At 38.0% G+C, this 25,054-nt stretch overlaps 1 protein-coding gene across 2 annotated transcripts in view; it reads left to right on the top strand.

The window, feature by feature from the left end:
* Prkd1 (protein kinase D1) overlaps positions 1-25,054 on the top strand; it is a 269,305-nt gene that overhangs the window by 139,386 nt on the left and 104,865 nt on the right. The gene's annotated exons all lie outside the window — the stretch shown is intronic.

Raw genomic sequence — 25,054 nt, forward strand, 5'->3', positions numbered from 1 at the left:
ATGGATAGCTGAGGCAGAGATTTTTATTGTTCCAGTTTATATTAGATTCACTATTAGCAACTAAAATTACGTGGCTCATCCCTGCTCTCTGACTTTTGTTTCCTTCAGTCTCTTTGACTGTAGGAGATCCAGTAGCTTCAGATTGCTAGACTTCATTTCTTGGACCTCTTTACTTGACCTGTGCTTGTTTGTGGGTGTCCCAATCTTCATTCTCCACATCTGTATCTGTTTATTTAGTTGGTTTTGCTTTGCTTTGCTTCTACTCACTTTCTTTGTCTCTGCTGATCCTCAACGTCTTGGTTGTATTAATGTAAGTAAGTTGTATTGTTTGCTTCACTTGCATCCAAGAGCTTGTTATCCCCCAAATTAATTTTCATTTAACAAAAGAAACACCTTTTGTGTTGTTTATGAATCTGAACTGTTGCTAAATACAATAAGCAAAAGCTTTGACTATTCTTTATTAAAATGTGCAGCAGTTATATGCTTCTCTGTTGCCTTTCTCTGTGCTTTTCTTGCACATGTTTATTGTATCTTAGCATATAAAAGTAGCCTTCTAACTGTTTGGAATGCTAGAAGCTAGCAGAAAAAAATATTTAGAGAAATTGTTTGCTGCATGTGTTCTTATTTAAAAATGCATATTAAACCTGCAGCCAACCTGTTCTGCAAATAAGGTATTCTGTTTTCTGAGTATATGTTCTAGGTAATAACATCCAGACATGAATGAGGACTTTTTTCCCACCCAGGTTTTAATTTTTCCTACTCTTTATTTTTAACAGCAAAATATGACAAAATAAAATATAATAGGATAAAACAAAAACCATCACATCAAAGTTGTACAAGGCAAAGCAACAGACAGAAAACAACCCCAAGGGCAGGCATAAGAACAAGAGACTCTTATTCACACATTCAGGACTCCCATAAATGTACTACAAGGGAAACTCTAATATGTACACTGAGGACCCAGGGCATACTTATGAAGGAAGGCCCTGTGCGTGTAGCTTCAGTCTCTCTGAGATTGTCAATGAATTGCTCAGTTGATTTAGAAAAGCTTGTTCTCCTGGTGTCTTCCATCCCCTCGGGGTACATTCCTTCAGTCCCCTTTCCACAGGATTCCCTAAGCTCTTTGTGAGGGGGGAGATGGAGACGTGTCATTTTAGAGCTTTCTGTTCCAAGGTCTCTCTCTCTCTCTCTGTACAATGTCTGGCTGTGTCTTTCTGTATTTGTTCCTTAGAACCTTTAGCCCCACTTTCTAGTGTCCTTGGTACAGAAAAGCACTCTGAAGGCTAGCAAAAGGGAAACATTAACACTGATCCAGGTATGAAGCCCATGAACTCCATAAAATCTCTTCTACCTACAAAAAATGGTAGGGCAATCGTGGCATAAAGCTTGTGGGAGTAACTAACCAGTGTTTGGTCTGACATTTGATTCGCTTCACAAGATGGAAGCCATACCCAACACTGCTTGAGTGATGAAGCATAAAATGTCCCCTCATGATATTCTGTTATACTCATAGATCGGTGCCTTATTTAGCCATCATATGAGAAATTTAGTCCTGCAGCAGATACATGAAGACCTTTAAAACTTGGGTATCTAGATTATTTCCCTTTTCTCTCCATTTTACTTTTGTATGTGTGTGTGTTATATTCATATGTGTGTTATACATGCATAGATAGATTTAGATATCTTCCATTCGGCTGTGACCTCACAGTTAGTGCTTACATCCTTGTCCTCCAGTCCCGCTTTCTGGACAGGATTGTAACAGATTACTCATCAGTATAACTTAAGGAAGACGAAGGAGTCTTCCTAGGCACCGAAGGCCATGGGGACAAGGGCATGTGGCTCATATGCCTCTTGCTTGATCCAGGATGGATATGAATGGTGCACTGTGCCTCACACATCATTTCCTGGAAGTGCTCTTAAAGTTTGTCTTCACCAAAATCCCACCTACTTTTTGATCTTTCTCTTGAAGACTATAATTTACTGTTAAATTTTGTTTACCTAAGTTGATGATTTTCTTTTGCTTCCCACAATTACATTTAATATTTTCCTTTGCCATAAATATAATGTTATTTTTTTATATTTAAATGTCTCCCTATCAGAAATATTTACTGACATAAAATCTCAGTAAAAATGAGAGAAAATCTGGGAAAAGCGTAATTTTGAGGCAGTTAATGCATGTTTGTTTCTTCCGACATCAGTGATTTCTCTTGCTTCCCTGATTTCTGAGACCTTTCACCATCACCAGACATCTTAGAGAGCACATAGCAAACTAAGCTACTGTTTGATAATTCATTGGCTTTCATCTTCCTGTTTGAAACACATGACTTTTATAACTAGTACATTTTGACCCACTGGCCAGGAAAATATTGCTCAGAAGTTGATGGATTGGGTTAGGTTAAAAAAATAAAAACAAACAAGCAAACAAACAAAATTTATGAGTAGCTGTGTTGCAGGATGTTTGGTCACACTGTGAACCCTAAGATTGGGTTATTTATTGAAAAAAAAAAGTTATGGTGTGCCTCAGCCTTAGCACACACCTTTAATCCCTTTGGCTAGAATATGGACACACCCTTAGTATACACCTTTACAATGAAGGTAAAGTTAATTTGTAAAAGGAAATACTCATCTTTGAAAGTTATATCTAATTGAGTGCAGACAAAGTGACAGATCAGGGAACGATTGGAAGAATAAATACACCCAATTCTCAAGAGAAGAGAGAGGAAGGGAAGCTACTTGAGGGGCAGTGCAGACAGTGAGGAGGTAGTTTTACTGGGACAAGTATACAGAGAATGAAACAAAACCAGAAGACTAGAGCATATTGCCAAAGTTAGTCTCAGGCCAAACAGAGCAATACAGGAGATGCCTAGACAGGAGCCAGATGGAATCAGTCAGCTTGGAGAGGAGTCTTGAGCCAGAACAGCTGAGTTGACCAGCCAGTCAGAGGTAGAGGGGGATGAGCTCATTCAGCAATAAATATTAGAGGCTGAAATATTCGAGGCCTACATGAGATTTTTTTTTTTTTTTTTTTTTTTGAGTCTAGAAGCTTCTAGGACTAAGCCAAGGTAGCAGACAGGCAATAAGCCTTGGAGAGAATCATTAAAGGAGAATAAAACTTACTGTTATGGAGCTGCTCTATATGTTGACATCACAGTGTTCTAGGCTACATCCCCAACTCTGGCAATTGCTGTCTGTTAAGAAATGGATTATTTAAAGCAGGAAATAGTACACATCGATATCTCTCTTACTAAGTCACAGTCACATCCATGTTCAAGTGCTTGTACCTAACTGAAACGTCATGTTTGCAGTTCTTCATGATAGATTATTATAAAAGCCTGATTAGTTTGCTAAAGCAAAACATACTGTTATAGGACTACACTTTCATGGCCTCAACTCTGTTTGTATGCTTATTTTAATATTTATCTCTAATACTTTTCTGTGTGTGCACCTGTGTATATTCTTGTGCATGCTTCTGTGTATGTGTTGTATAAATGCTTACATCATGAATAGTCAAGAACTAGAAGACTTCCATATCCCTTAAACTTTTATATCCTTGTAATAGATTATGTATTATTCTGACTTTCATGGAAAGCTGTTTCCTTCCATGAGTATTTGTTTGCTCCTCATGTTCGAAAGCTTCATTTGGAGCCAGTGCTCTATCCTGAAAGGAGGTATTCCTGGCTTGGTCTCAGTAACACAGGAGCTGATATGGAGGCAGAGAGGACCGTGTGTTAAACGTGAAATTAAAGAGCTGCAACAATTATTTGGAAGTCATAAATGTAAGGGAAAAAAAAAGTTCAAGAGGACACACAGGAGAGCTACAGTCAATGTTTCCTTTCCCTCCTCTCATGGTGTCCTTTCATATCGTTCAGCTTAGTTGCCAAGAGTCAGGTCCTTCCTGAGTGGTGAAGAACTGATTCCATGTACGTAGAGTACCAGTCATGTTCATTATGAATGGAACAGTCTGTGAGGTATTGCTATTTTGAATTAAAGGTGCAACTAAAATATCACACACGAATGTGACTGGGAGTCAGGGTTTGTTTTGCTTCATTTTATTCTTGCCTAAAGATAACGTGCTGTGCACAACAGTTGAGCAGTTCTCAGAATCGGACCATCTGGGCTCACGCCTTTGTCTGTTCTTTGCCACCAACAACCTCATCAAGTCATTTAGGGATTCGTGATTCCCTCATCTGTGAAATGGCAACAGCCTACTCCATAGGCTGATACAGAAAAAAAAAACCAAAAACAAAAAACAACCAAACAAAAAAAAGAAACATGCAATCATGTAAAGCACTCAAGAATACCCTTACCTTAAAAGCCACACTAAACGCTAGCTGTAATGTTGTTTCCCCTTTATCACCTCTTGGCAGACGTTCGTTCTTAAGAAGCTAAATCTGATAACCGAGGAATGGCAGGTTAAGCAAGATTTAAAAGGTTCTTATAAAGATTCATCAAAACCTTGGTACAACTGTGAAACCATGCTTTTTAAATTCCTATACCGAGTTCACTTTATTACAGGATGGTTTTAGCCTCTATTGAGCACCTATCTGTTCTTGCCTCTACAGTTCTATATTCCTCCAGGTCATATCCATGGGATGGTTTGTCTAAACATAAGTATCCAGTCTTTATGTTGAAGCCACCTCCCTCTTCTTGCACATAGGGCAAGAATCTTGATGTAAAACAAAAAATGTAGAGTCAAGGGCATGGGGAGACGGCTCATCTAACCCATGCTTGGCATGTAAGCACGAGGCCTGAGATGAGATCCCTCGGAGCACATGTAAGAATCTGTTCTTGACATCATGCATCTGTAACTTCAGATGGGGATGGCAGGCCTGATGCTTGCTGGTAAGTTCAAAACCACATTTCAAGAAATTAAAAGTGACTGAGGAAGACATCCAACATTAACCACTGGCTTTACATGCATGCACATGTAAATACACAGCACATGTCCCCAAAGCCCAGAACAACAACCACAACAACATCAGAAACAACAAAATAATACCCCTATGCACTAGGCACACAGTGGAAAGGTCCAAGAAAGAAAATCTTTGCTATTGGACAGCGTTCCTTTGAGACATACTACATCACATCACTGCCTGCTTTCATGATGACTCAGGTAGCAGAGCAGTTGGAAAGTCTCTGCAGTATGCGTTTGCACTGCCCACATCGTGCAGGAGCTGTCACTGTGCTGGCGTCTGACACTCAGTGCTCTGTCACTGTTCAGACTACTTACCTCAGTGTAGTCTCGATTAGAAACCAATGCGCTGAAATCCTGGAGGACTTGTGTGAAATTTTCCTTCTCCAGTTAGATAAGTTCATAATTCCAGGAAGCACTGATGGTGTTTTAAGCACAAAGGATAGAAATGAGTGTTCTTTCAGGATTCACCCACATTATCTTTGTTTTAGAACCATAGTCCTTTTCTCCCTCAGGGGAAAAAAAAGTGAATGTTTAATATTGCAGCTCAGATTACAGTCAGATGAAGGCAATTATAAAGGCTCTTGCTTAAACAGATATGTTTTATCTGTTTTTCCTCATCCAGGTGGCTGAGGAAGGAGGATTGCCACAAGTTTGAGACTACCTGAGTTACAGAGTTCTAAATTAATGAATAAACATATTCATTATTAAATAAGATAACACTGCCACTGCTTATCCAGTGTTCTCGACAAGTTCACATCTCCGAGCAAAGCTAAAATCATGACTTAGTAAACCTGCTTTTCTCTTAATGGTGTGTAAAATACAATCCTGAGAAATTAACTTGGTAACATTGTAGAAATAGCCTCATTTCTTTCTAGAATGTGCAAATGATTGATTCTCATGACATCATGTCATATACACACGTCATAGATATAGTCTGTTGCTTCCTGTGGCTCAGTCCCTATCTAAAATACCCATGACATGAAACAGCTCTCGAGAGCAGCATGCCAATTCACTACTTGTGCTACACTGTACGGAGGAAGTTCTATTCACTTTTCAGAAATCAGACTTTATTATGGCTGGTACTTTCCCAGACCTAACACTGACTAGTTAGGGTTGTAAATGATCTGAGCTTTAGCATTCACTATATATTTTTTTGTGACTGATTTTTGAGATAGAAGTACCCCCGAATGAATGGTGATTTATTTTTTGGGTCCAGTTTCAGTTACAAAGCAATTTTGCTTTGAAACCTTTGCAGTTTATTTCACACTATCTCTCATGTAAAACGTAACCTCATTTTCAATATGGTTCTTGGAGCTTGTTGCTATGTCTACCATGAAACCAGGTAGCACTACCTGCTTTAGTCATCATTTGTTCGTGTGTGTTCGTCTGGATGCTGAATTCAGTGGGATTCATCAGTTTATTAACTCTTGCTCAGGGGCTCCTGTGTTCATGTTGGTTCTATTCATGGTGGCCCTGGATCTGGCCTCAGACTTCTGTTTCAAGTCAAGAAGAAATGAGGGCTGAGGCCCTGGGGTTCTGGCTCCCCCTACATGCTTCTCTCAGTAACCCCCTGCTCTCAAGACTAGATCTCCGGTCTTCATCTATCTAACGACACAGCCTCTCTGCCGAAGGGTCAGCTGGCAAAGCCTATAGGAAAAGCTGAATCATGTGTACCAGCACTGGAGTTTAGATCCCCATAGATCTTGGTCAGTTTACATGTCAGGGTTTTCAGAGAACATGTCAGACTCCTCTCTTTACAGAGAACTAGACTCAGGCTTCTGTCTTCAGCATCTGGCAAAAGATGTGAGCCAGAAATCATAGTGGTTTATTCTCTTCCCTTTCATCCTTTACTGCACTAATTGAGGACAGTACTTCAACTGCCAACCAGTTAAACAGGAAGAGTACAGGTCCATGATAACCACACAAAAAGCTCTTTTTCTTGTAGTCTCTGGTCACTGTGTAGTCAGAAATTCTTAGCATTTATTTCTCAGTCTTGTGTATTTAAAGCTTACCATGTTAGATCCTTGATATAACAGGGCCTCAGAGGACTTTGAATACTTATAATTATTCAAGAAAATATAATGACTTTCCTTTTGTTTTCTTTTTTTAATTTGACCACCGGCAAAAAGCCTTCTGTAGGTGAAACATGCTATCCCAATGAGTTATGTCTTTTAACCTCCAGAGTCTTATTAGTCTATTATATCTAGCCATCTCAAGTGAATTTTGGGGACTTACTGTTAAAAATAAAATCTTTTCATGTCATAGATACATAAATAGGTGAGTTACAGAATTTACGCATGGTATTAAAACTGTGTATGATAACAATATTCTTCCGAAATAGATATTCCCTGGCTGTACTTCTGTAAAAAAAAAAAATAAATAACAATAATGATCTTTTTTTATTTCAAGTTAAATCACAGTAAAAATTTACTTTTCTATTGTGTCAGACAGGAAAGGTTCCTGTGAGCTCAGTTTTAACTGGATAATAAAATATTTGGATTCTTATTTCATCTATCTTTAAAAAAAAATAAAGTTCTGGTGCAAAATTTGACTAAGAGACTTGCAGTCTAACTAGCCCTGTCTCCCATAGACAGTTTATTGTGGAAACTACTAACTGTATCTAGGTTTGTATATTCAATTAAAAGAATATGAAGTAGAAATTAAGTTTCTAGGTCATACTGGCGTTCCTTTACTGTTTCAGCACACACAGAGCTAACAGCTGCCATTTTTACCAACAGAAAACAGTTCCAATAGGTAGGACAGGTGATAGAACACAACTTACCTACAAAAATCACAGACTAACTACATACACACACACACACACACACACACACACACATACACACACACACACTTTACAGAAGAACCCCGAGGAGAAAAGGAAATGTTGTACACACTGTTAAATGGAGTCATCTCAGCTGCCCTTGAGAGCAAAACACATTGGACTCGATACTACACGACTATCTGAGTGCTCCATGGGAGTGAATTATTTTTGCTTGAGCTAAAAGATAGTTCATCATTTGAAAAGCTGCCAAATACCCTGTCTTTGATGTTCCATGATTGGTACTCAGTGTCTCAGCCATGCCACAGTCTGCCCAGCACTCTCCCAGTGGTTGGCATGGCACTTTCTTGCTTTTAACATGCAGCCCATATAAAAATCTATCATAATTTTCCAAAATTAGAAATGCAGCTGTTTTAAGTCTTAACCAGCAGTGACACTATTCATTATGCCAGTATGGGAATCAAATACAAAGATGCATTTGAAAGAGCAATGTTGCACCAGAATGTATGTGTGTCTCCACTTTCTAAGTAGTTCACATCACATCACTTAACAAGTGCTGACTTCAGGCTTTCCCAATGTTCAAATAACAAACAATTTCTCCTTTACTATGTACATGTTAATACAAAAATAAGACTTTGAACTAGCTCTGATTTTATTTTCTCTGTTGTAAAACAGTTTCAGCCTTTTAGTTTTTAGAAAAAGAAAACTTTCCTGCTAACCATTTTTTTATAGCTTGTTCAGCTTTATTTTGCTTGGGAGTTTTTGAGATATTTGTCATTAACACTTGTTAATCCTGGGAACATCTATTGTGCAGAGCTTTGAGATTTCTCATTTAGACAAAGCAGTGGTCTTTTATTTTGCCTTTTATTAAAAATAGTTCTTTTTTTCCTCCTGCTTATGGTCTCCCCTTCCTTTATTTCTCCAAGTTTCACTTCACTTTCCCTCCCTTATGGATTTTCCCCTGTCTCTCCTTAGAACATAAATGGGCTTCTAGTGGATAATAATAAAATAAATAACAGAAAGATAAAAACAAAATTAACACATTAAAATATGGAGAAAAACCAACAGAGGGAAAAGAGCCCAAGAGAAGGCACAAAAATCAGATACCTCCTTGTTCCTACACTCAAGAATCTTACTAAAAACATTAAACTAAAAGTCATAATATATATGCAATGGACTTCTATGGTTCAGACGAGAAAAGAAAAATATAAATAAAAAATAGTAAAATGAAACTTGAAAAATCAAAAAGAAAAAGCTTTGTTATGAGACAAGGAACTTCCAAAGATGCACTCAGTAAGAAGAGTGCTGTGTGCTTAAGAATAGTCGTCCTTCTCTTAGAGGACCTAAGTTCGATTCCTGTACCCACAAGGTGGCTCACAGCCATCTGTAACTCCAGTGCAGTGGATCCAGTGTCCTCTTCTGACTTGCTCAGGCTCTGCACATGTGGTACATATACATACATGCAGGTGAACACTTATACACATAAAAGACAAATAAACCTCTAAATGGCAGTACTAGGCTTCTTGAAAACCATAAGGGTAGTTCTGATGCCGAGATCCTGTTCCCCAATTGGTTCTTGATCTGTCAGTAGGGACATAAATATGTCCTTGATATGTCAGTAAGCCATAGGACAATTTCTGGGCAGTAGGTACAGGTGGGATTTCTATGTTCCAGAAGGAAAAAAGGAGACACAAGGAAATAAAGGTCAGTTCACCATGCTTTGGAGAGAGGAGAACCAGGCAACTATTTCAGGTCCTGGGAGGAGTGGTGGGCTGTGGCCACTCCTATAGATGGGTTGTCAGAGATGTTTAATACAGACCAGATTTAACTAACTGACTAAAGTTAAGGGAGGTGGAAAAAGTGGAGCTAAGAATAATGGTAAGGGCAAGGTTTTCTAGGCAGGAGATAATAGTGCCCAGCAATTGTGCCAAGAACACAAGTTGGAAATAAACAATTTTGTATGTGTCTCTTATCCTTGGATTTAAGGGAAGCTAGGGCCTGAGAATGTGGCCCATTCTAGTTGCTAAAGCAGGGCAGTGTAAAGTTACACGCAAAAGAAAACAACAACAAAAATAGAAAATAGATTCTCTTCTCATGCTAATGTTGTGATACTGAAAAACAAAAATCCAACTGGAGAAAAAGTAGCCCTTATTTCAATTCATTATCTATAAGCCCACTGTCTGGGTGACGGAAGTCTGCAGCAATGAAGATTTGGATATGGCAGTTTATCCAAAGTTATCCTAGATCTTCAGTGGCTTCCCATACTTCTTCAGACCAGAGCTGGACAGTTTGAAATTGTTTTCTTTTGTTCTCTAATACTTGTTTATGATAATAGACTTCATACTTGGATCTCAATTTGAAAAATAAAATCTTCCTGCCTTAGAACTTGAGTATATTTCAGAAGTTCCCAAGATAATGTATTATGAATCTAGTTCTTTCACTGCACACTGTATACAGCAGCGTCTGAACACTATGGAATGGAGCAGGGGCACCTGCCATCTGGTATTTACTTCTGTCACTACATTGTGACGATTGAATCTAGTTCCATAGTTGTGTGAGTCAGTACTCTCTTAATTCCTTAATATCACAGTATAACTTTGGGGCATATGATTTTCAGTTTATAAAGTTAAAATATTCTTTTTTTAAATTAACTGGCATTTCCCTGAAAATTCTTGCTTTTTAGAAAATATTAAACAAGGCAACATGATATTACAGCAATTATGGTCAAACATTAGTGAAATATGTTTATTTAATTCTAAGCCTTGATGGACAGTTTTTTTTTCTTATTACAAATAGATTATGTTTATACATCGAGCCTGGTGGATTCTTTCTGTCCTTCAAGGTCAACAGCAATCTCATGATTATCTTGTCTGTAAATCTCTAAGTCTTGCTGGTTTTATGCTTTTGAAACAGTTAGTGCTGAGCAGAGGTCTTGGTTTACCATCTTCAAGGACTGAAATCTATTTTTGGTGTCCTAGATACTTAACATGCAGAGGAAGGGGGCTGTGCAGTGAATTTTTCTGGCTTAGAAATCATGTTGTCCTCAGCTGATAAGACCTTAGCAAGGGTGTGAAAGTCAAAACCCAGTGTATTTTCAAGCAAGCTATTTTATTTCTATATAGTTTTAGGTATATATAAAAAAAGTAGAAATAAAAGAGTACATACAGGTCATTTCCCCAGATTCTGTCTCCTCTCATGATGTGCTCATTATTGTTAAAGTGAAGAAATCAGCTTTGGGATAGGATATGCATTCACCAACATTCTTTTCACCACTGCCTTCTCAGGACTCCAGGTGCATGCCATGTTGCAGTTAGTTGTCCTGTCCCTTTTGTTTCCTATGGTGTGTGACAGTTGTCTTGCTTTTAATGTTTCATTTTGGATCTTTGTTGTACTGCTCTTTATTGGTTGTTTGTTTTTCCATAAACTTAATGGTCTTATATTTACTCAAAAGCCTATTTTCGCTCTTTGGTATTTATTTTACTACTTTGGATTATACAAATATTATTGATTTAGTAATATATTTCATTATAGCCATTTCTCTTTTGCTAAACATATAAGAGAATATCAATACAGATATAAACAATCTTGAGAAGAAATTATGAATTTTAGTGACTGCCGATATAATGAACTGTGGTGGTAGCTAATTTTAAATGCCATATATATATATATATATTTATAACATATATTTATAAACATACATACATACATAAAATATTTATATATGTTACATCTCACACACACACACACACACACACACACACACACACACACACACACGCTTTTCTGGGTCACAGGTGCCCAGATAATTAGTTATTCATTGCACTGAGCATGATTATATTCCCTTATTGAGTAAAGTAGGTAGCCTTCCCTAATGAGCACGCATATCACCATCCATTGAAAGCCTAACTAAAATAAGAAGCCTGAGCAAGGAAGAATTTGCTTATTCACTGACTTTGTTATCCACCTGGGATATCACCTTTGGTCTTGGATGTCAACTATACTATTGGCTCTCCTGGTCTATCCCTTGCTGATTGAAGTTCTTAGACCTTCAAAACCTCCATAGTAGTTTTTGTTTATCCATTATGATAAATTTATATCCATATTCAAGTCCATTTTACCCATTTTATCTGTCTTCTCCATTTGACTGTCTATATCCCTGCTTGTCTGTTATCTGGATATATTTATCCTCTTGTTTTTGTTTCTCTGGAACCCTAACCATTCTACTAAACAATGACAGAAACATTATAAGCATGAAAACCTTTGTACCCTTCTTTCTCTACTTTTCTTTCTGTAGTCTTAAGATTTATTCTAATCATCTTCTTGCAATTTTATGTGTTAGAGTATAGAAAGGGTCAAATGTTAGAAGGGAGGAGATACTTTACAGAAATCTTTAACAGAATTTTATAAAGGACTGAGTCACTGATTCCAGCTGATCCCATGTAACCCAGACAACATTGTTTATCTACCAATATCCATAAATGTTGGGTAGTTTCAATTTCTGTATTTTGTGCTTTATTCAAATGACACACATTCATTGTTCTGTGTGAAGAACATGGAAGAGTTCATAATGGAAGATTATAGCTCTTAATTAAGTAAGGTTGTAAAAGCTGATTTTGTGGAAAATCCAAGGCAGGTGAAATTAATTGTGACTTTTTTAAATGAGTTTAAGCTAACAGTTGGAGTACACAGTAGGCTATCAGTCTTAAATCTTAAGTGACTTCAGGTGTATTTAGCTGTGAGATCCAGCAGAAGGTCCTGTCTCTTAGAATGTAAGAGATCTTTTCGTTATATTGCATCATCATAATGGACCCTTTGGGCCAGCTCATGTTGCTGAATAAACCTTGAGTTACAGTGTAGGAAGGAGCATCTACCTTTTAGAAGTCAACAGAGACTGACTAGAGAGTTCAACACTTAGGGAAAGATACATGTGGGAAGAAACTGAGAGAGGTGGATGATGCTGTAAACCATGCATTATCTATGTGGCTATAGTTTATATGTTCCATAAAGCAGGTATATTGTTTTTCTTGTTTTCTTCCCTGTATTCCTGGTGTTCCTGTAATAGAACATGAATGTCTATAACTAAAATAATATAAATGAGTCTTTACTTACATGTTGCTAAAATTACTGTTTCTGCATCCTTATCATTTGATAGTTCAGATGTGACACCTTCCTACCTATATCACTGAAGGACATATTCCCTTCCTTGACTCTTTTTTACCCATTCTTTCTCCACAAAGGTCTAGCAATGTCTGTAGCCTACAGGAGGGCATACTATTTCTCCATCTAAAACAATTGAACGGTGTAAGGACAAATTCTCCTCCATGAACTACATAACTGTTGTTGACTTGGTTTCTACTTGTTTCTCAAGCTATTTGGCTTTTTTTTTTCTCTTCTACACCTAGTCTAGTATGTAGGGACATGGAACTTTCATTACTTCCAACATGTTTCTATGCCAACCTGCTGCAGTGTCTTCTTTCTACTGCCTTTGGTACCTTCTTGTGAGGATAGGAGCTGTGTTTGTACTAACACTGTAACATTGTCTTGTAAAGGCTTTATGAGATACTATACAATACTCACACCATTCATCTTTGTTCTTTCCTATCCTGCTCAGTGCCTTGCAATGTTTGTAAATTAGTATTTCTAAAGTTACATACTGATTGTTGACAAAGCAGTTAAGTCAGATTTGAGCTTAAATTTGATGTGGATGATAAGCAGTTTGCAGCATCATCATTTTTACTTATCACTCTAAAGAGAAAATTCTTTTCAATGGGTGTTTGTGTGAGTTTTTAAGATCCATAACTTGAAGTGCATCAAGCACTAAAGGTTTTGTAGAAAACATTAATCAGTAAATGTAGCCAAAATAAAACTTAAATTTCTTTTGAAGTCCTTGGACACTAATTTTAAGAGTTGATTAAAGGATTTGAACAGAAATTATCTTAAAAAAGATATACCATTGACCAACAATCATGTGAAAAGATGATTTCATAATTTTTCACTGAAAAAATGCAAGGTCAAACCTAAATTTGGCATCGGTTTTCACAAAGGATAGCTATGATCAGTTAGATGGACAATACCAAGTTTAGCAAACTCTGAAAAATTGGAACCTTCACAAGTTGCTTATAGGAATATAAAATAATGTCACTGCACTGCAGGAGAGTTTGATACTTTTCAACAGGTATCCAGAAATAGACTTCTTACTCAAAGAATTGAAAACATATGTTCCTGAAGACAAAACAACAAAACAAATCATGTGCACAAATGTTCATGAGGGCATTTTTCATCTGCAGAAGGTAGAATAACAAGAATGATGATGAACTGATAAAGAAACATAGTGTAATATATGAACTCAATAGATTATTTAACTGCCATAAAAATGAATAAAGTACTGCCATATCTGTAGCAAACTAAACCTGAAAACATTATTATAAATCAAAGATGCCAAGTGTTGGGTTAATGGTGGGGTCCAGTGTCTGGCCTGCCAAGGGGCTAGGGCCTCTTGGGGAGGCAGAGGCACAGGAAGTTTGACTGCACTCACACCATGTTGATGCTGCTGGGCAGGAGAACTGAGAACAAAGTGGGGGCCTGTGGGATCTATGTAGCCTGTGGCCATAGGGGAGAAGGGAACTCTGGCTATGTCCTGCAGGGAGGAGAGTCCTTGGCTTGTCGAAGAGGTAGGCTTGTTTGGGTTGGTAGTCACCATGGCTGGAAATGCAGAGAGGTCTTCTGTGGGAGATTAGATAGAGGTTCTGAAGGTGGAAACCTTCTCCATTGTTCCCCATGGTCAATCCCAATGAAACAGAAGCAGTCCATTGTTTTAAGTTGTATATTTTCATGGTGGAAAGTAGATGATAAATTGTACCCCAGTTTTCTCAAGATGGGCCTGAGGTTAAATACCTTTTGCAAGGAGGAGGGTCTGGAAAGGAAAGTTTAGTTGGCTAAGCTCTTCTGGCCTTTAGGTACCTCATTAATATGGAGATCTGTCTTTAGGCTAAGTGACTTGTGATCTTGCCTTCTACCTTGTGGAGGGGCTAGTAGGGGCTTTGCTTTTACTTGACTGAAAGACACAAATCTATGGAGGGCTGTGATGTCTTGTCAGGACCTTAGAGACTAATGTTTCTTAGGATCACCTGGGTTCCACTGGGGGCCTCTCAGGATCACCTGGGGTCTCTGGTGGTTTCTAGCCTGTGCTCAATCAGAAATCAGGTTGCCTTTCATGGTTGACCAACTTCCTTTTTTACTTTTTTAAAAGAGAGGGGTCACTGAAGTGACTGTGTCATTTCTAATAAAGATTTTGGGTGAGGTGGAAATATCAAAAGAAAACACTACACAGGCTAGGACTAACACAAATGCCAGGTGAATAAACAGTAAAACAGTAATCTTCGATCATGTCTGTGGTCTAAGAGGTGCTTATGAGTCTATAACTTTTTTTCCTGACAAAACTAAGAGTTCAAGACAATTCTAATGATATTGCAAGCCACATAACTATGGGTAAAATTCTAGCTCAGGAAGTTCCCTAGTAAGATACTTTTAAAACAAAGACAAGACCCACGCATTGAGCAAGTAGTACTACACTTTAGATATATCCTCTTATAAATATGGCTGCAGGACTGAAAGTTTATTTTCTTGTAAGACTAAGACTAGAAACTCTGTTATCAATGCACAAGTAACAAATTAGAAACCCACTACCCATTAATGACCAAATAAATTTTGTACTTGAATGCTGCAAAATGTTATTCAGTAGTTAGAAGAAGAAATGTATAGTTATTGACGTGAAATATTTTATGATATTATATTAAATAGAAAAATAATTAGGGACACTTCACTCTGGTATGTGCTTTACCAAAGGCTCTTTTCTTTATTGCATTCAACAAGAAAAGGCCTCCCTCCTAATGTACTTTTTAATTTTTTCAGTTGGTGTATATTCATTTTTCATAGTGCTATGCTTCCTAAGGGTGTTTTCATACACATATAAAATGTATGTCCAACTCTGTGTTTCTCTTTTTTTTCTCTCCTGTCCCCAATCTAGTTATTCTGTTATTTTTCTAGACAATTTCACTTTTACCTTCATGCATTTAATACACACATGATTTTATGTTCAATGCTATTTAGTATCTAGAGATAAGGGGGAAATATGCTATTTGTCTTCCTGACTATGACTCAATTTGCCTATGTCTTAATTAGCATTCTATAGCTGTGATAAAACAGTATGACCTAAAACAACTTGGGCAGGGAAGGGTTTAATTAATATTCTTGGGTTGTGATCTATCATTCGGGAAGCCAAGGAAAGAATCCGGAGGCAGGAACTGAAGCAGAGGCCATGCTGCTTACTGACTTGCTCAGCCTGATTTCTTATGTAAGTCAGAGTCAGCCCAGGAATAGCACTGCCCACTGTGAACTGTACATTGCCTCAATAATTATCAGTTAAGAACATATACCCCAGATTTGCCTAGCAACCAATTTTATTGGGAGCATTTTCTCAAATAAGAGTCCCCCTTCTTAGACAACTCTAGCTTGTATCAAGTTGATACATAACCAACCAACATAGCTTAATAAGATGACCTGCAGCTGCATCAGTTTTTCTGTAAACTGCCTAACTTTAATTTTTTATTGTGGGTTAATATCAAATATAGTTTTTTCCGATATCATGTAAACATTATAGGGTAAACATTGTGATTTACTTCTAAGGACAGTCCAGGCTACTGTCAATTTTCCCCTTAAGATCAACTGTACCATGTTCCAGTTCTCTGTGAAACCCTATAAGCCAACTGGCCATGCTGTCACTCATCAGAATGCCCAAGTATTATGAACCAACTCTAATGAGTGTATGCAGAAGCTTGAGATGCTTCGGTCCAAGGAGGCAGATCAATATGCCAGATCTCAAGCACACAAAGTGCTTCCCTCTTGAAGAATTAGAAAGGAATTCAGTATCTCAGATTTCTCAGAACCTTCTAATTGAAGTGACAGCTGGAAAGGAAAATTCACTCACAGGTCACTCTTTCCTTACCATTTAGAGTTTCCCTTAGTGATAGGGGCAGTGCACATTTTTGAAATCCACAACTGAAATAGAAAAAAACCCTTGAAAATATTTTATTTGTGTCTTGTCATCTTTACAAAGATCCTGATAATATTTGCCTCATGAAATTCAAAACTATAAAAATCAATTTCGCATAAGTAATACAGCACCTTTGTTCTTTTACACTCTTCATTTTTTAAAAAATGGCATGCTGGAGAGCCATGCTTACTGCATTTAATTTCAGTAATTTTAAACATTTTATATCATATCTTATTATCCAGATAATAGTAATTAGAAACATTTATTTATGTTTCAAATGTCATTTCCAATTTTTTAAAGACCTCATTTCAAAGACCCCGAGATTTGCAGTGGGGAAACATGAGGGTAGCACTGTGAATGTCTGAGCACTGGCAGATTCTGCATGAGTACCAATGACAGTTTGTAGACAAAGTTGAAGTCTAAGGTGTAATCAGGAAAGCACATTTCAGCAATGTATACCCGAGCTGCTCTTGTTTTCTGTTGACTTGTGACCTGAGCTACAGTGCCAATGCATCCTGCACTGTCAGCTACTGCTCTCCAAGATGTGAATAGGCGTTTATTCTCAGGTGTTCTGTCTTCTGTGGCATATGAAATTACAGGCTTCTTATATAATATCAAAAAAGTAGAAAGCTGTGGGAGTTGCACAATTTCATTATGTCAAACAGAAATACATTAAATCGTACCGTTTGTTAAAGTTAAAAATATATTCGCTGCAATTGCTGGAGAAATTCACGTGTAATAATGTCAAGAAAGAACTGAAATATTATTTAAAATGCTTTTGGTTCAATTCATGGAAGAGAATTTTGGATGGCATCCTCTGTGCTTTCCCTGAAAGCTGCTATACACACAGATTCTAATAGCATGGTTGTTTGCATCATGCAGCCATGCTTCCGGTTAAGTCAGTAACTTTCCTGAGACACAAAGTGAAGAGAATAAGTCACAGTACATCGGCCTGTATAAAGTGGGTAGTCTGGAGCTTAGGACCTGGTGATTCTGAGGAAACTTTAACTCTTCATTAAGCATTTGATCTTCTTTACACGCATCTGTTTCTATGTTAGAAACACTAGTATTTCATTGATATTATTCTTTATTATCTGGATATAAGAGAATATACCCAGGAACCAGTGTAGAAATAAATTCGGGAAGATGTATCAATAGGTATAGTTCCCAAGACCAGAATTTAAATTATGTAATCAGAGCAGTAATGGATTTAATTTAAATGTAGGACTTTTTTCTTTGGCGGTGTGTTAAAATATAGCTATAAACTATCTCTACATGGGCCAGATATACCTATGGATATATGTTATTGGACCAACAAAGCCTTTCTTTTTCTAGGAAATAATGTTGAATAATCTAAAATGTTTAGATTTTTGCCTGAAAGTAGGGACTAACACAAAGGCTCTCACACAATGGCAGTTTCTTCCTGGAGGAGGTGGCCTCTTGTCTGATGAATATTGACTTCTTTGACCATAATCTCCTCAAATCTATTGTGTTCCTTCCATTGTTGTTCAATATCATTCAATACCCAGTTTTGCAACTACAAATTATGTTTCCCATAACCCTGAAGGAGCAAGTAAAATCTTTGTCTCTACAAAATAACAGGAAGAAAAAACAAAAGAAAAAGAAAAAGAAAGGAGAGAAAGAATGAAAGAAAGAAACCTGAGATACTGAGTGAATGTGTCCAGATGCTATGAAGTGGGTCCCTCTGCTTATCTCAGTTTCTCACACGTTAGGAACAAGCTAAGTGCTCAGCAAATACCCATAGTTTCAAAAACCATGTCATTCATCTGTCTGTCAGAACATTAACAAATAGCCCATTAGTTATGCAGAGGCTCAGGCAGTGAAATTGCTGAGAATAGTGTCTGTTGAGGGATCTGTACAATACATTTGTATCACTGTACCCCTACCACCGCAGGCTCACAGGAGATCACAGAAGACATAGAATATAAAAGCCAGACTATAGATAAGAGCTGTGAAATACTGTCTTTTAAGCACAAGGGTGTTGCTCTCATGAACCAGTCAGCATTGCAGCAGGCAGCAGTAATTGAGTCAGTGAGTTACAAAATAAAAGAAGGACATCAAAGTGAGTGAGGCTGGGACATCTTTGGGAGGGGAAGGCTGGGGAAAATTTGGGCAGTGTATGATTACACTATGTTGTATACATGTATGAAATTGTCAAAGTTAATTGTTTTTATTTTATATTTTAATTTTTTACTGCAAATAGATTCTTCTTTCATACAATAATATATCCTGATCACAATTTCACTTTGCTCCATTCCTCCCAGCCCCCCTGCCACTTCCCCTCTTCCCCAGACTCACTAACCTTCCAATTCCTCTTCAGAAAAAGGGATGGTAGCCAAACCGCCAAAATAAGATACAATAAGACAAGGGAAAAGCCCTCACATTAACGCTAGTCCAGGTAATTCAATAGGAAGAAAAGTCTCAACAGCAAGCAAAAGAGTTAGAGATACATCTGCTCCCAGTGTTAAGAGTCCCACAGAAACACCAAGCTGACAGCTATAGCTTATATGTAGCAGACCTGGCACAGACTCATTCAGGTTTCATGTTGCAACTTCTTCAGTTTCTGTGAGTCCATGTGAGCCTTGCTTAGTTGACTCAATGGGCCATGTGTTCCTGGTTTCCTCAATGACTCTGCATTCTACAGTCTTTCCTTCCCCATCTTCAATTTCCAAGCGATCCTCAATTTCCAAGGGGATGGACCTGATATTATTTTTAGATGATATAATTGTATCTTTTCTCCCATTTCCTCTCTGGCTCCTCTCTCATGCCTCCCCATGCCACTCAAATTCATGGCTTCTTTTTCTTACACACACACACACACACACACACACACACACACACACACGAGAGAGAGAGAGAGAGAGAGGAGAGAGAGAGAGAGAGAGAGAGAGAGAGAGAGAGAGAGAGAGAGAGATCCTGCTGTGTCTGTTTAGTGTCTCTTATATGTATGCATCTATATGACTGACAACGTGATATTATGCAACCAAGTAGAAGGCTCACCACTGGGGATGAGTAATTTTCCTTTCCTTGGCAATTGTTAAGTACCTGTAGCTCTTCCTTTAGGAGGCAGTTCCCATGAAATCCCCTTGTCTCTGTTGGCCTGTCTACTGGTATTTTCATTGCTTAAGTCTTCTTTTGGCATCTATAGTGTGATTCCATGGGTGTACCTTTCCATGTCATATATAGAACACATCATCACATCATCACAGCAGATTTCCTCGGGTTTTATAGTTTTTCCATGGTCTCCTCTGTCAGACTCTCTGAGCCTGATGTGTTGTAGGACTTGTGTTATAGATGTATCACTCGTGGCTGGCCACCACATTCTCAGTTGCTCTCTGCATTTTGACCAATGATAACTTTGTCTGATGCTCTCCATTTACTGCAGAAGACAGGCTTCTTTGAGGAGCAGCAAGAATATTTTATCTGCGGACATAAGGATAAGTATTTTTAGTGAAGTTAAGGATTATGTTGGATTAGGAAAGTGGCAGTAGTAGATTCTTTGCTAAGATCTATAATGTCACCAGGCATGGGTAGTTGGCTTGCTTCATAGTTATCAGGCATGGTTTTCACCTTATGTATCAGGCTTTATGTCCAAGTAGGCAGCTGTTAGTTACTGTCAAGGTATAGGTCCCACTATTGCACCTTTAAAGGTTTGTTTTGGTTTTGATTTGGTGTGTGTGTTTTCTGAAGTAAAAATTAATGGCCCATGAGAATATTTACGCTGGACATACAAGCTTATAATAGAGGTATATTCCATCTCATGGTTAGAAAAGTTAACTTATGACATGCATGACAAATTGTGTACTTAACTGGTACCTATTTTGAATGACACAACAGTGTGACATATATCCATGGGAAATGAGACCCTTATGTTTTTGAGATTCATACAAAAACAACTCTTGTAAAAAGTCCTCATTGCCTTGGAAATATTTTAAAGTTAGATTCCATCAGTATTTCCTAGCTTGGCCTACTTCTCAAAATAATTTGGAAATCTTAAAAAATAACTATGCTTTCCTACCCCAAGAGCAATTTGATATAGTCTTGATTTATGATAATATGATACTATATAGGTGTGTGTGTGTAATATGCGTGTGTGTAGTGTGTATGTGTATGTATGTTTGCATATGTGCTGCTGAATGTGGAAGCTGGAAGGTAATATCTGCTGTTTTTTTCTCTTAGTTTATTTACTTAGACATGGTCTCTCACTGAATGCAAAACTCTGTTTCGACTAGTCTGGCTGGCTAACTCACTGGATTCCATATTCTTGACTTAAATCACTAAGCTATCTCTCCAATTCCCTGCACAGTAATATTTTGAAGCCCTGACATTGCTTAGTGTACATCCATAAGATAAAGAAGAATAATATTAACCATGGTTGCAGTCTATATTTGGGGTATGATTTTAGGCAGTTTGTGAAGTTAAGAGGATCTGGTGTATAAAAGACCACAGTAGAAATATAATGAACTATATTATTTTCATCCATATTTACACCAGTGTCTTGATGTAATTAGCCATTTCACTTAAACATCTTGCAAAACATATTGACTGTTAAGCTCTAGAAAACACTGTTCTAAGTAGGAGGATATCATGGTACTCTATGATTGCCATGCAGTTGCCTTTTGAAGCTTTGAACCAAATCAAGATAAAACAAATTGCTAGACCGTATTCTTTCAAAATTACAGTGAAGGTATATTTAGGGGAAAACATCTACTCAGACCAAAGAGAAAAAAGAAAAACAGGGTAGCCTAGTGAAGTTCAGGCTGAAATCTGAATGGTGGAGAGAAAGAAATGGGTGTGGCCTTGGATACACTTCTACCTATCACCAGCTAAAAGCATTTCAAATTGCTGGAGTCAGACTTATAAACAGAAATGCCATTATTCATACCACCACTGGCTTAACTTCTACTACAACACTGAATAGAAATTGAGGTAAGGATGTGAGGAGCAGGTCTGGTGATTTAGCTCTGTGGTAGAATGCTTACTTAGTATGCATGAAGCACAAAGCTCTAGACTTAATCCCTAATATTAAAAAAATATATCTAGAGACATAAAAGTGTTCAAATCTCAAGCAGGCCATCGAAGTTTTGAGCATGGGTGATTTGACAAAGTTCAATAAGAACCTTGAATTTGAAATGGATCTTAAAGAAATGATGGACTTGATTTTAGATATATCCTATCAAAGTGCCTGTGAACTGAACAGAGGAAATGCAAAGGAAATGCAGATATAATGCTTAAAACAGGAAACACACTGTAGCTCAGTGGGTTAGGGCATCAATACTCAAGTCTGAGGACCTGAGTTCGATCCATGTAAACCACATAGTGGGAAGCATAACGCCATAAGCTAGCTGTTCTTTGACTGCTACACATGTGCTGTGATACACACACACACACACACACACACACACACACATACACACACCATGATAGATAGATAGATAGATAGATAGATAGATAGATAGATAGATACATAGATACATAGATAGATACATAGATAGATACATAGATAACTGAATTTGCGAAAAAACACTAATGGCAAATATTGGAGCCAAAGGCATCTTGGGACAAGTAAACATTTGTAAGTTATTTAAAGCATGAGAGATGCTTACTTTAGAATATGAACTAGATATAGATGAACTGTGCATTTACATAGTCAGGGTACCTGTCCCATTTATGACATCACTATACCTGAAATATCGTTCTGCCTTTTCACCACCTATAAGTGTGCTGTTGGTTAATTACTATCATTTCCTTTTCCTGTTCCATGTCATGTGAAAACCTCAGCCCTGCCTACCTCATATAAGGTGGCAAGGTAGGTAGAACAGTGTCTTCCTCCTGCTCAGGTCATAATCCTGGGATCTGTGAATATGCTAGTTTACATAAAAGACCCATTAAGATTGCAGCTGGGATGAAAATCACTACGTCACTCATTTTCAGATTATTCTGTAAGGCCCCAAATAACTACAATGATGCTTTTTATTAAGACTTAGTTTTCACTATGTGTGTTTGCCTGTAGAGGCTGGGGTTTGTGCCTGTGTGCACATGAGTACAGTCACCCAAGGAGGCCAGAAAGAATGTATGAGAGCCCAGAGAACTGGTGTCATAGGTGGCTGTTGAATCTGATTGTTGAGAACCAAAATCAGATTCTCTCTAAGACTTCCACAAGTTATTGAGTCATCTCGACAGCCCAACAACAATGATTTTTATATTTACACGAGGGACTAAGAGAAAAAAAAACAATGAAATAGAAATGAGAAAAAAAATTGGACCTGATGTCATTGGCTTTGAATTAGAAAGAGGCCCCGAGCCAGGTGATATACAAGCTGGAAAAACAAACATATCTGCCACCAGTAATACCAGGAAGAGCGTGACCTCCTGAGACCTATTTTGGATGTCTGGCCTCCAGGACTGCGAAATAGTAAGTGTGTCTTATGATAAATCTACTGTTTAGGATTTAGCACAAGTGAGAAATTAATTCACTAGGAAGATACAGTAACATTATGGATGCAATATTTTTTTTTTTTAAAGTAGCTAATGCATAGACAACTGGGTGTGCCCTGTGAAGGCTTGGCTTTCTTTTGTTTTGGTGAAAATGTTTATCACCAGGTGTGGGTGAATTCATGTGTGACTGGCTGCAACCACAGATTCCTATACAGAAGGCATCATGTAACAAGGAAGGTGATGGCAATCCACAGACACATAAACACAGACTTGATGATAAGAATGCTGATATTCAGGCAATTGTGATTCAAATATGCTGTCTGGGTGGTTATAACTAAGAAAATGTCCTAACTCAACCAAGGAAACATACTATGCTAGAGTGTTAGGAGAGCCTCGAATTTAACCCACTGACCTTAAGCAGATTGACCTTGAAACTTGTAAGTCCTCGGTGATGCCTCACCAGCAGTGGTGCTTTACGCATACAGCTGTTCTTGGCACCTTTCCTCTTCTCAGTAGCTTCAATCTCAACTACTTTCTGTCCCCATCAGAAAGCCTAAAGATCTCTGGCTTCAACTGGGCTAAAGTAGAGTTGGTAAAATAACCAAAGGCCTCTCCTGAGTTGCATCATCTGAGACATTAAAGTATATTTCTTAAGGCTATCTTTAGGCTTTCTGATGGGGACAGAAAGTGTTCTCTTCTGATAACTTTTGAAACTCTACATCATGAAAAGAAATACTCTGCAGCCATTGATTAGTTCACTAGAAATTGAAAGGGTAGAGACTGCTCAGGGGATGAGCTATGCCACAAGACTGCTGAGTATATAAAACCTGGGCCATAGACAGATAGTTAAAGACAGACAGCAGAGGTTGAGCTACAGAAGTGAGGCAGAAGGGGCTCTCACAATAGTATTGTGGTATCTCATTGGCAGACAGCAGTTGGTAACTTCTGACTCAGCCCTGTCTAACCTCAGACAGAGGTAATGACATATGTAATGATAAATTTCTTTCTGGAGGACTTACTGGGTTGCCAAGTTCTGTCTTAATCATGCCTCAAGCAATCCTGGAAACATCCCACTCAATTACAAGGTGAATTGTCATTCTCAGTTCATAAGATGGAAGAGAACTGAGGTGTAATGAGCTTTATTAATTCCTCCAGGGCCATGTGCCTGATAAATAACTAGTAGAGTTAGGTAGCATACACTCAAAGCCCTGACCTAGAATGAAGAGCTTGTTTCAGACAGTAGAAAGACCCCTGCTGAATCTCTGGAAAGGAAGCTGGCAAAATTGATACGAGACAGAAGAAACTGAGGATTTTTTGGATGGCGATTTTTGTACTGACATTGGGAAGAATTCAGACATTAGGACTAAGTACGTGGAGCACCCTAAGCATAGAGGAGGCCCAGGCAGCATCCTAGTCACACAAGAGTAAAACAAGATACCATGGCAGAGGGTAGGGTGCTAGGTTCAAATTCTGCTCTCTTCCACCCAGCACACTTTCCACTGTGACTGTTCAAAATTCCTCCAACCCTGGCTTGGAAGAGAATCTTGACTGTGGTCCAGCTTCCCAGGCAGGGCCCTTATGTCACTCAAAGGTAGCCCCTGGTGAACTATAGCACACATTCCCCATTCAAACAGCATGAAGTGAGGAAGATCCAGCTTAGCACTGGGACAGTGCCTGTGTCTGTATATGTCTGTACCACAGAACTTAAAAAAAAAAAAAAATAAAAAAAAAAATAAAAAAAAAAAGTAGGAAGCCTTTGATAAGGACTGTGCAAAGCAATTCCAAAATTGATATGTCTTCCCTCTTATAACACTGTTTTCAAGGAAAGTTATTATATATGCATCTT

This window comes from Arvicanthis niloticus, chromosome 11 (genome assembly GCF_011762505.2).
Source record: "Arvicanthis niloticus isolate mArvNil1 chromosome 11, mArvNil1.pat.X, whole genome shotgun sequence".
NCBI classification, from domain to species: domain Eukaryota; kingdom Metazoa; phylum Chordata; class Mammalia; order Rodentia; family Muridae; genus Arvicanthis; species Arvicanthis niloticus.